The sequence below is a fragment of the Lutjanus erythropterus genome, chromosome 15 (assembly GCF_056507025.1).
Source record: "Lutjanus erythropterus isolate fLutEry1 chromosome 15, fLutEry1.hap2, whole genome shotgun sequence".
Classification (NCBI taxonomy): Eukaryota; Metazoa; Chordata; class Actinopteri; order Lutjaniformes; family Lutjanidae; genus Lutjanus; species Lutjanus erythropterus.
Genome location: NC_139331.1, coordinates 9154256 through 9166737, shown reverse-complemented (window position 1 = coordinate 9166737; position 12482 = coordinate 9154256). Strand labels below are relative to the sequence as shown.

Sequence of the window (12482 nt, the reverse complement as noted above, 5' to 3'; positions counted from 1 at the left end):
CCCACTTAGTGAAGCACCTCAGAGACAGACAGTTTATGTAAATGCTACATCAACAACATACCAAACTGTACTCCTCATTCTGAAATACACATTACCATTGTTTTTGTTTGAGACAGGTGGCATTGCTGTGTTCCACTATGTCCCACAACGTTTGCAGTAGCTAAACCCTAAAGGCTGCTGTGTTTAGACTAATGTTATGTAAAATCCTGACTACTTACTATTTAGTCTGTCTCATCTATCATCAAAAGTAGGGCTGGGTACCGAAATGCAGTGAAACCCTATTCCAGTAGCTACTGGACCAAATCAATACAGATTATGGTGCCTCATTGGTGCCACATGTTTGAAACTGTCGATTGAAAGTTACTCTCTGGTTCAGACGTTACAGACGCATCACCAGGCCGCTAGTTAACTTGACAGAAGCTCTCAGTCTGTGTGGCTCTGGCAGCAGGTAACCTTCCCACCCAACTTAAACAGTCTATAATTGGCTATGTTTCAGTCGACAGGATTTCAACACTAGGTGGGATGCAAAACAAATGTTCAAAAACAACTGCGTGTCAAGGCGGGATCTGGCATCCCCTGACACACAGGATACACTTGAAAGCAAAGCGGTGCTCAACTGCATGTGTGGCCGCATGCCAACACATTAGCCAGTAGTGTGGGCGTCCCTGGCCCCGGTGAAGGAGAGCATGGATATAAAACACTGGATGTGACATGTCATTAAGACTTGCCATGTATATCTGTGATGAGGAGACCATTTCACTGGTATTGTTATCAACTACTAAATATCTGGTATTGTGACATCCCTAACCAAGACTTTTCACTCAGGTAGTGACTGTAAAAGTAGTTGAATTGGCAGCTCTTTTCTGAAAAATAGGGAGCAGATGTTTTTTTGCTCCTATCATTTTCTTGTGTGTTCCATCAATATCTTGTCTGGAGATATTAGTGAGAGTGCATTGCATCTTTTTCTCCCCAAGTCAAGGACAGGATATGGAGAAAATATAAATAACACAAAGGATGATCTTGATGGATTCAGGCCCCCTCCAGTCCTCCACATACTTTTTGCACAGTTTCTAAAGAAAGACCTTTTTCCTAACAAGTGAATGGATGAGAGTGGGATGCAAGCGGCCTGCACACCGTGTACAAAGTTGCAAAATGAGTGTATTAATAAAGCTAACGGAGGGATAAATTAGCATTAGGAGCTTTAATGAAGGGTGGAGAGGGGGCCAAGGTGTCATGAACGTGAGTGGGGGAGAAGAAAAGCAGCGTGCTCTTCACTGACAAAGCTCTGACTCACTCCATCTCATCCATTAGTCGTCTGCATGAAGCTGAAAAACACAAAAGGAGTCTGCTAATGCATAGATAACCTAGGGGTCTCTCTCCCTCTGTTTCCTCCTTGTTCCCTCATCGCCTCCACTTCGCAGTTCTCTTCTCGCGCCGTTCTCGCCTCAACGCTCCCTTTCTTCCTCCACTCATCTCCCAGTGTTTCTCCTTCTCCTTTCCACATTTGTGAATTATGGCCGAGATCTTTTATCTTTAATGACATATTGCAGTCCAGTCTCTTCCAGCGGTGTGTAGATCTTAAGTCCCCTTCATCAAAGCTGCAGCCAGGAGCCACCAAAGATGGATGGCATGATGATGTGGTCACTTTCTAGGAAGGGGAATGATTAAAATTCCCGTTCTACCTTTTACATCTCATGGACCATTAATGGCACTTGATTAATTCTTTATAACCTGAAGAGATTTATGAGTGTTTTATCACCTTACATTCTGTAATCGCTTGTTGAAAGCGGGTTGATCTGATATAATGGGCCAGTAAAGTGCAGTTTAGTGTGTGAATGGAGAGTGGAGAAAGACAAAGACAGGCTTCATAATGCTGATTAAAAATTCATAGTTTCTCCTATGTGGCTCTGACACATTCCTTGGAAAGGAGTGAATGAAATCAATACAGCTGAAGTCTATTATTTTAAAGGATTTGCTTATTCAAATTACAAAAAACATTTTCTTATTCATCTTCAGTGGTTTGCAGATAGTTTTGGTTTTGCTTGTTCAGTCTGTGAGATTTCTTCATCCACTCTAATACAATGGAGGTAAATGGAATTATGTTTGTGAAGCTCTTAAAAAGAAAACATCTTTTAAAAAACATGTTTTTAGATTATGGAAAGATTGTTGGTTTAGTTTACTACAGAAAATTCCACAGAAACTTGAAACACGACACACAACGTGTTCATCAATATTTTACTAGAATCGAATCTTTCATCAAACCCTAAACCAAAGTGCTTTTCTTGCCTAAGCCTAATCACAGACAGACTCAGAATGGTCGTTGTTGTTTAAGTCCGTCACACCAACATCCACCGCGACCACTTCACTATGACTTGTGTACGGTGCAAAAATAAAGCACTTCCATCATCTAAAAAAGTGTTGCCCTTAATTGTAATTGTGGCGACAATTATGTTTTCCAGAAAAACATACTTGGATAAAGTGCTGCTCAGAGCACAATTTTCATAGGGACTATTTCTTTTGTAAAAAGTAGTTCCAGAGAAAACTGAAAAACTGAAAATTGTTTAAATGTGCACCATAAACAAAATTCCATTCATCTCCACTGTGTTGAAGTGGAGTCAGAAATCTAATAAAAGTAGATGAGGAAAAAGATTTTTTGTCAGTGCATGAACCACTCATTTTATAGAGTTTAATAAGTGTGTCTTTCATTTGGGATTGCAGATGTATGCAGGAGAAATCAATGTGATTCAACTGAGCGAACTCCATCTTCTGTGGAGGACCGTGGCATTTGGCTGAAAGCTACAGGCAAAGCTAATAATTGTATCTTTAGATAAGATTACTGAAGCACTTCTGTTAGTCATGGACTATACAGCCTTTCTTTATAATCCTCCTGTATGTCCAGCACACAGCCAGCTTCCCCTTTGTCCCTGGTCTCCTCTGTCATTCTCAACACTTTAATAACATATGCAAAGCTGAAAGTAGTTACTTTTGGTTATCCTAAAGTGGTTCCAGGCTGCCGATCTGGCAAGTGTGCACCCCACTTTTTACCCAGTGTATGCTGGGATTGGCTTGAGCTTCCTGCATCCCTCAACAGAACAAGAAAATGTAAGGCTGGGTAAGACAAGCGCACACAGAAATAAGAATTTAAACTCATTCTACTTTCATTTTGCTGAAATTGCAACTTGAATCAACACTGCAAAGCAATGTTTAACCTTAAATGCCAAAGTAGTCATACTTGTGTGCTTAATCTTAAACCATTTAGTCTTCTAAATCAGGCTCTTTGCAACATATTAGTGCTCATCATGTGGTGACTCATCAGGACAGTCTTGACATGAGATACTGTTTCTCTCAGAGGTCACTGATTCCCTGAAATTAGACGGTGCTTGATAAACTTGTTTCATATTCCAGCTCTAACTGAATTATTTTCAGATTGGTTTTTGCCTATTCTGCTTACAAAATGCATGGAGAACAGTTTATACACTATAATGCAAACAATCATTTTACTGGGGGATTGGAGGGGATATAATGTCCCCCAACTATTCAAAATCCTTTTGTTTTCTTCTTCCTTTTGTTCTTTTCATTTATATTTCCGGCTGATTTCAAAGTAAGTAGGTTCTTTGACTGTCCAGCTGCCAAAGCACAGATGTGAGAAAATCTGAGCTGATAAAAAATGTTGACATACTCTTTTCACTTGCCTTTGGTTGTTACCACACACTGAGAGCAATAAGCAGAGACTGCTGCAAAAAGTGCTTTTTTCACCCACTGTGGTGCCTCTCAGGCTGTTTACAGGCTGCCTTATCGTATTGGTGAAGGTTCTCAGGGTTATGTGAAACATGACAGGAATACCTCTCACCTCACAAGGCTGAAAAAGTCACAGAATACTTTGTTTTTCAAGTAATATTTTTATCTACAGTTAATATTGTCCTAAGAAAACACTAGAATTGAACATCAGTAATAAACAAGACAGTAAGTCACACTGCTATTTGCAGCAAACATGCAAATACAGCATTAGAAATGACTAAATAATGCTCCTGCCATCTAAAACCAATAGGACTGACATTACCTTGATGTGTGTTAATGATGTTTGTTCAAGCCTGGAGGAGATTATGCAATGGTGTGTGTGAGTGTATGAGTGTGCGTGTGTGTGTGTGTGTGTGTGTGTGTGTGTGTGTGTGTGTGTGTGTGTGTGTGTGTGTGTGTGTGTGTGTGTGTGTGTGAGTGACCAATGGGTACCTGTTGCCTGTCTGCACCTTATCTCACATACTACTGTACTACTGGACCCACCAGCCAAAATTTTGTGTGTATATTTATGTAAACTCAAAAACTTCTTGTGGGTAAAAAGGTAAAAAATACCTATAAAATCTTGATTTCAAAGGGGTTACATCCAAATATTCTCTTTGGTTTGCCTGGTAGAGATCTGCAGTCTACTGAGCACATTCTTTTAGTTTTGTCATTTTTTCAATTAATTTCCAGTTTCTTAGTCTAGAAACTCACAAAAAATAGCAAAAAATGCTCATCACAAGTTTTCAGGGCCCAAAGCAAAGTCTTCAAATGGTATAAAACAGAAAAGCAGCAAATCCCTATATTTGAGAAATTGAAACACATAAATATTTGGCATTATTTCTTGACAAAGTACTTGAGCAATCATTCATTTGTCAAAACTGCTGTTCCCCTTTCTATTATTTACTCATTTCACTGCTCTAGACCAACTCAAAACTCACACAGAAGCTCAAAGAAAACCAGAAAAAATCATTCAGAACTACCGAAATCTTCACCAAATATGACCAGTGTTGTCCTCTCAAAACACCAATAACAAGTTACTATTCCAAAAGCCCTCAGTTTGAGGAGGATTTACACACACAGCCACAGGATCATCTCTCACACAGCGGGGTAAATGAAGCCTGTGCAGCCACAGACAGACAGTGAATGACTCAGTGCAGAATTGTGGAGGACCAGGAGCAGGAGGAAGGTGCGCTTGCAGTTGTGCCCTTCTCTCGCGGGAAGGATCCTGAAATGACTAATCTGAGAGAATGCGCTTAATCCGATTTGGACGCATCTGTCACAGCTGCGCCAGACTTCATGATTGTACCTGTTACCTGCCTCGTTGCAGCGTTCAAGTCCAGTTATCGTCACACAGAGGCAGAACCGACAGATTATGAGGATCATAAAGGGCAAGAGGTCAAGGGTAAAGGTCATGATGATGCTGCAGAAATTTATGATAATTACATGCAACAGAGATACTTGTTATCTCTTGAATTCTTTTAGTCTTACTGTAATCATATCTGCTGGTAGAATCACCATTCCTTGTGCCTTGAAGAAATCTTATCTTTAGTAGACTGTAGAGAACACAAATTGAGTGAAAATAAGATAAAACTGCATCTTTTTTTTCTCCTCGTATTCCGCATGGGCTATAACATTCTCGCATAGACATTAGTGCAAATATTAAGTGGAGATATGATACTCTTTATGTTCATATCTGCTTCATTCTGAGGCACCATCATATCAGATCAATCGAGCGTATCATTACTATTGTTTCCATCAGTTGTACTAGCAGGGTTTCTTTTAATTGGGAACATATTTGCACCTGAGGGCAGATGCTCAACCGGGTGACATCTATTCTGCAATCGTTCCCAGCATCAGATATGTCCTTCATAGGGAGAAACCACACCAACAATTATCTCGTTTAGTAACCGCGAAGCTGTGTTAATAGCCCAAAAATATTACTCTCTCAGTGCAGTTCAACTATGATGATCGCACACTGAGAGAGAACAGAGTGCAGCACAGACACGTCATCGTTTAGTCTGGCTGATAAACTGTCACACAGGCTGAGGCAGATCCAGGGGTGGATGCGTGGGAGCGTGTGGGAGCTGGCTGCATTAAAACAGCAGTTCTCAACTTTCTTGAGTCGCAAGCCCCTTGAAAACTAAGGTTGGTGTTTGGGACACAACCCCCACCTCCCATATACCCGAAGCTGTTCTGGTATTATTGTATAATAACATCAAACCTACAAAATTCACATCATATCATGATGATGAACATAGGGCCTTCATTTCCTATCATGTTTACTGAGTAGTCATGTTTGCCATTTAATGTTACAAAATGTTGTTCAGAACATGATCGCTTCTGTTAGTGATTGTTATTTTTGCTCCAGTACATAGTAAGGATGTTCCTGGTGACTAATTTCCCTGCTGCTTGAGTGCAAACTTCTCTCACAGTAAGAAAACACATAATTTTACACCTCGCTCCAAAAAAAAAATACTGTGTATTAAGTCAGCTGAAGTTGATTCACATTCTTCAGTGACCAAATTGTATTTTAAACAGTGTGCGTTATAAACATTGCACATGATCCTTCAAAAGATGACATCAACTCACTAAATGCTTCAAGTCACAGGCAAACAACATCGTTATCATGTTAGCTGCCAGCCTGCCACACAGTGTAGCTAACGTTGGCAGTGCTGGCAGCAGCAGCCTGCTCTGCTTGCACATTAATGTCCTTTTCTGTGCTGCACGTGGTTACACTTGGCTCTAGCTGAGTGGTTCTACGGTAGTGTATTCTGACAGTCTACTTTCCATTTTATTTTAATTTTCTACGTCAAAATACCGACACAACACGCTGTTTACGAGCTGCTGAGGGGCTACTGTCTGCCAGAGCCGCAGCCCTAACTAGGGGCTGGCAGCTGCATGACATCTTAGAGCAACAGCTAACTGTTCTTGTACATGAATAAAATATTGATAAGTAGTTTAAACAACTAGAATTCCTGGTGCCGACTACAAAAGGTGGTGATTTTAAATCATACAGTCGACTAATCACATATGCATGCCTAGAATATAGTTTCAGCCATTAGTGAGGTGGCTGTTGCATTTCTTCAGGCCAGCTGTATTTTGTGTATTTTTTGACTTATACTGAATGTTTTTATAATGGCAGATGTTTCCTGGCACGGTTGTGAATTTTAACTCACAACATGTTAACAATCAGTAATAATTCATATAAAATGCACATCTTTTTCTCAGATTGAAGGAGCAATGCGTTGCAGTTGTGCATCCAAAATTGATTACTATAGTTCAAATAGCAAATTGGAGCCATAGACAGTATATTAAATAGGTTGAAATCCTATTTAATGTGTGATCTATGGTTGAAGTGAGCTGTTTGCCCTGCCCCCTCCTCCCCAGACACGAGGAAGCTCAGGCAGGCTGCCGGAACACTGCAGGAGCTCAAACGATTTAAATGAACAGAATAATAAAACACTAAGACTCTCATTTGAAACTGCTTCTCTTGTCCGTCTGTCCACGTTCAACAAATGGCTCCGCAAAACAAAACAATGTCAAATGGGGAGAAAATGCTGACATTTCTAGACTAACAAGGCAAGTCAAACCAACTGTGAGAAAACCTGAGAGCTTCACAGAAAAGCTACACAAAACAAACATACATTATCTGATAATCAAGTTTTGTATTGGTTAAATTGTTAACAGCAGTTAATCAATTAATGATTAATCAGTAACATCCCTACTTCCTGGCTCATTCCATGCTGCTTGCCACAATATCTTATTTTATTTTATTCTCCACAACCATCTGGGGACCCCCAAAAATTATCTCGAGACCCTCTTGGTGTCCTGACCCTCAGATTGAGAACCACTGTATTAAAGAGCATACAACTTGTTCCCATGTTATCACTCCCCAAAGTAATGGAGGGAGTTTAGGTTATTTAGCTAAATGAAGGAAGTGAGATAAAGCAACATAAGTTTGACATGTTTCATGATGCTGAAGTCACGCCAATGCATCAAGAATAAAATCTAAAAAGTTAATGGATAATGTCAAAAATGTCAGCTGTCAAAGCTAAATCAGATCTTGACTCGTGGAAAACAAGGGTTCAAACATGACGAGGGACATTACGCCCTTAATGATGCACTCAGTCCTGCAGTGTTACTCCCCAGCAGCCCCGGACAGTATTCTGCAGTGTTAGGCAGCTGACATGGTGTCATCATTGATCTGGTTGCTGTTAAGCTGCGTTGACACCTGCACTAATCCATTGGACATGGAGCCGAGGGGAGGCAATCTAGCACGGCCAGACGAAGCACCCTACTTTTATCAAGGTGAGGATGGTGAGGCTGGAAAAAGTGATGACTGCAAACTGCAAAATACTCGTGCATGTGAGGGCGACAGACAGGAGAATATCTGACAGCCTATTTGGTCTTATTCCTCAGGAACTCTGATCACGAGAAGGATTTCTGTATGTAAAATACTGCGAGCAGTCTTAATGAATATTGACAGAGAGGCCAAAAAATCCTGTAAACAGTGTAATCAGTTCAATCTAAGTGTAGGCAGCAGAAATCCTGAAAAGCTTTTTTAGCTGATTAAAGACAGAGTGTTCATGATGTACTGGCAAAGCAAAAGGATAAATAAATTGAAAATGAAATCATGACATTCTTTGCCAATGACGTGAGGTTTGATTTGATTAAACCAATTCTAGATTTATAAGCAAAGTGAAATTGGATTTACTAAAAATAAGATGAGTTTTTATGGACTCTTAACAGCTGCATACTACTAACCCTGTGATATGATTGTTATCACTGCTGTATGGTCTGGTTCTGGGAAGTAGCAGGGTCCCGTCCCATTTTGGATAGAGCTCGACTGATATAAATCCAAGTGATATTATTGTCCTGATATTGGCCAATGCCAAACACAGCTATATCTGTCGATATCTGTATTGGTATATATATATATATACATTGTAAAACAAAAGTCTGGAACAATTCGATTTCAATTTGATTCTATTCAGTGACCTTTGATCAATATGAGACGATATCATGAGTTCTTTTAACCCATTCAGTTACATTTATGTCAATTCTATGACTGAAATTGTGACAGATATGGGAATTTCAAAATAAAGGTATACTGTAAAGATAAGTTAAGAAGCTTTATTGTCATTGCAAGGGATACAATGAAATTCTGTTTGGCAACATCTCTTGTAGCAGCTACAATGTACTGGTCATAAAAAGGACATTGTACAATATATGATATGATATATATATGATATAATATATGATGACAATATAGATTGATTTTTTTCACTTTGCATCGAGTACATGTTTTTATTTGTAGCTTTTTTTTTATACATAATTATTTATAATTATTAAAAATACAGGTGAAAGTTCACCTTTTCAGTGCTCTGATTTAAGTTTGGACGATAACATTTATTGTAAAACTGTAAAATATCCTGCCTTCATTATATATCTTTGTCACAAGTGTTTGATAGCCACATGTGAGGCTACATGTTGCAAAAATGTGCTTTTAATGCATATAATCTATATTCTGTATTTTATATTCTGTATTTAATATCGTCATTGAGATCGGCGCCCAAAATCCAGTATCGGTCAGGTTGTAGTTTCAGAGCTATTAAATTAAATAACATCAGACTGGTGCATAGGCTCGCCTACTAACTGGTAACCGAATAGGCATTTTAGGCAGTGTCGGAGGCATTTCTGATACTGATATCGAAACAACCCTAAAAAATAGCCTGACATTGAGAGGCCTCTCAAGTACATAAATCAGAATCAGAATCAGAAATACTTTATTGATCCCAGGAAAGAAATTGTTAAATAATAAATATAGATTTTTGTGATATTTTGAGTAGAAAAAGTATACAAGCCAAGGTACATTACCATCAAAATATTAACTTTGTATGAAACAGAAAGGTTTTTCACCTTGTACACTATATAAAAACTCAAGATAAATTGGGTGACTATAACCACTTAACTCACTTAAATACATTAGTCCAGTTTTAAAATAGTGTATCTGACTCCGTCCTGTAAACATGTTTCATTTTTCATCAAACATTCCCCCAGTGTGGAGTGATTTATCTGTGAATGGCACATTAACCACCCATTTTCTCCCCTGTCTGCGCGGGTATCGTCTTTACTGATAATGGGAAAAGATTATGCACATTCATTACCATTATCATTAAAATCATCATTATCATGTGCTTAGCATAATAACAGCGCTAAACTGATTCACTTCTCCGGGCTTTTTTGTTTTTTTTTGTCTACTTTACTTGTCCGGGTTTGACACTGGAGCTGCTTTAGGAAGAACAAAATAGCTTTGGTCAGTGGTGCTTTGAAGCTTCAGTGTGATACTCCATGATCAATCAAAAGAGCAAAGCATAAATAAGCAGTTTTTGGAGAGGCATTCACTGACTTTCACCATAAATTCAGATTAAATATTAGGGAAAACTAAGGACTGGAAGAATATTTCTAAAATATATGTTTTACTTGCTCTTATAGTATATTTAATCTAAATATTGTTTTTTAAATTGATCTGTATTTTCTATATATTCTTATGTACTCTTGTGTTAGATTAAAGTCAGGTATACTTTAGCCTGACACAAAGTGCTGCTTACAGACTAACTGCCTTCTCAGCACAATAAGGGACTTTCTCTCTTGTTAATTAAGTAGTAATCAGGTGTGATGTGGGTACTGCTGACGGTGGCTCTGATGCCTTTAGAGCCGCAGGGAGACAAACAGAGTAATGGAAAAAAAAGATTACTCCAGGTGAGCACGGTTATTTACAGAATCATGTCTGAGGTCAAAATCCAAAATCACAGAGGCAGAAACAGATAAAGCGGGAACGACAGGCTCGACAAAAAGGGGAATGAAAGAGGGAGGATCCTGGCAGTGGTTGTCTGTTAACAACAGTATTCCCCTGGGATCTATTAGCCAGTGGTTTGTGCATATAAGACACAACAAGTCCTTTCTTAATTAACTGGTTTCTCATCTCTAACCAAGTCTTTTCTCTTCTTCATTTAGCTGCACAGTCTCTATGCACAGGTAAGGCTCACACTCCTATGAAAAAAGTCACACTTGAGCACTTCCTTACCTGTATCTGTGACGTAAAGATATTCTCTCGGAGTCCTCCTTCTGTGGCTACAGGAGCGTTGGGTGGCTCAGCTCGTATCCTTAGGCTAAGGGTTTCAACAACTGAACGCATGCCTCCTCTGAGGCTTCTTATAATGGCACACCCCTTCCCTCCTGGCTCAACCCTCCAGTTCTCTCCCCCCCTCCCTTCCCCTTTATATCATCACTCACATCACCATAGAGGAGAGCTGGAGAGAGGGGTAGATTCCCCCCATTCTGTTACGCACAAACCCTGGACAGACACACATGCCGTGGCCCGCTCTGACGTAGGAGGCATTGCCTACGCCACCGGTTTCGTCTTCATTGAGCCAACTAATGGGGCTCTAAAAATACGCATCATCCACTGTGAGATTGATCCAGAATTCCTATGTCTAAGGTGTCCATAAAACCCACAACCTCGACGCCAACCCTCTGCCAAGGTCAGGGAAACAATGCCACTTTGAATCGAATGTTTACTCCAGAAATGCAAGTTAAATACAGGCTACGAAAAGCAGTGCCATGGAGATGATCATAGATCGATGAGGTTGTTTGTGCCGGGACAGAGAAAAACAACAAGTCTTTTTGTTGATGGTGATGGCACACCTGAATAGGCGACTTTGTTCTTCTTGTGATTGAAAGAATGAACAATGTCGAGCAGGGGAGTCAATGGATAGAGCAAGCAGTCAGCCTGGGTCTGCAGACAGGAGGTTAGTGTGAGTCATGCATGAGATTTGAGGATGGAAAATAAGACCTGTCCCAAGGTCCTGAGAGCTTCCTCTGTAACCTGTGGTCTGTAATGCATATTGGATGTTCAGTTAACCAGAAGAGGGACGATATGAATGAAGCAAATATGGAAGACACAAACAAGTGAAAGACAAGCAAGACTAAACATCTACAGTCATGCTATCAGCTCGGTCAGTCTATAGTTGTATAGTTATATATAAAATATATTTAAATGAAAATGAGACAAGGGTTTCTCATAGTGATGAAGCTATAGAGAATTATCACCTGAATCTGCAGTTTTATAGCTGACTTTATAGTGAGTTTCAGCTCATTGTTTAACTGTCAAGCCGCAACTTTACTGGCAAAATGACGAGCTTGTGAACACAGTGGAGCATTTAGAAGTTAAATAGCTAAATATTTCCCTCAGAAGATGGTGGAGACCAAAAACAGAGCAAAATGAAAGTGATTTTTTTAAACCTATATTAATCATGTGACCAGAAACATGACTCCCAATGAATGAATGATAATGTTGCTCGGTAACTGTTGGGGTGTGTAAATAAGCAACTTTTTTTCGCAATATCAAGTTAAAATGTGATGATGTATCAGTGTAGTCACAACCTATTTTTGCTGCCACTGCATGGCTGAAGTGTGTGGAGTTGGCATGTTCTCCCTTGTGTTTGCGTAGGTTAGAGTTATCCTCATACTAGGATGGGTTAAATGTAGAGACTGATCCTCACTGTACATTGTACTCTGTATGATTGTATATTATATTGTATTGACCTTTACCTTTAACATGACACAATGAAAATGACAATATACACATGCTAATGTGTAGATATAATGTAGTGAAATGGCATCTTACTTTAGCTTGTTAG

General features: G+C 39.4%; 1 protein-coding gene across 3 annotated transcripts in view; it reads right to left on the bottom strand.

Annotated features, from left to right (window-relative positions):
• pnocb (prepronociceptin b) overlaps positions 1 to 12482 on the bottom strand; it is a 34851-nt gene that overhangs the window by 19513 nt on the left and 2856 nt on the right. Inside the window, exon 1 of one of the 3 annotated variants that reach the window (XM_084737465.1) lies at positions 10868 to 10979. The exons of the other annotated variants lie outside the window; for them this stretch is intronic. The gene's annotated coding sequence lies outside the window, so the exon portion shown is untranslated. Of the gene's footprint in view, positions 1 to 10867; positions 10980 to 12482 lie in introns of those variants that run through there. 3 annotated transcript variants of the gene reach the window in all.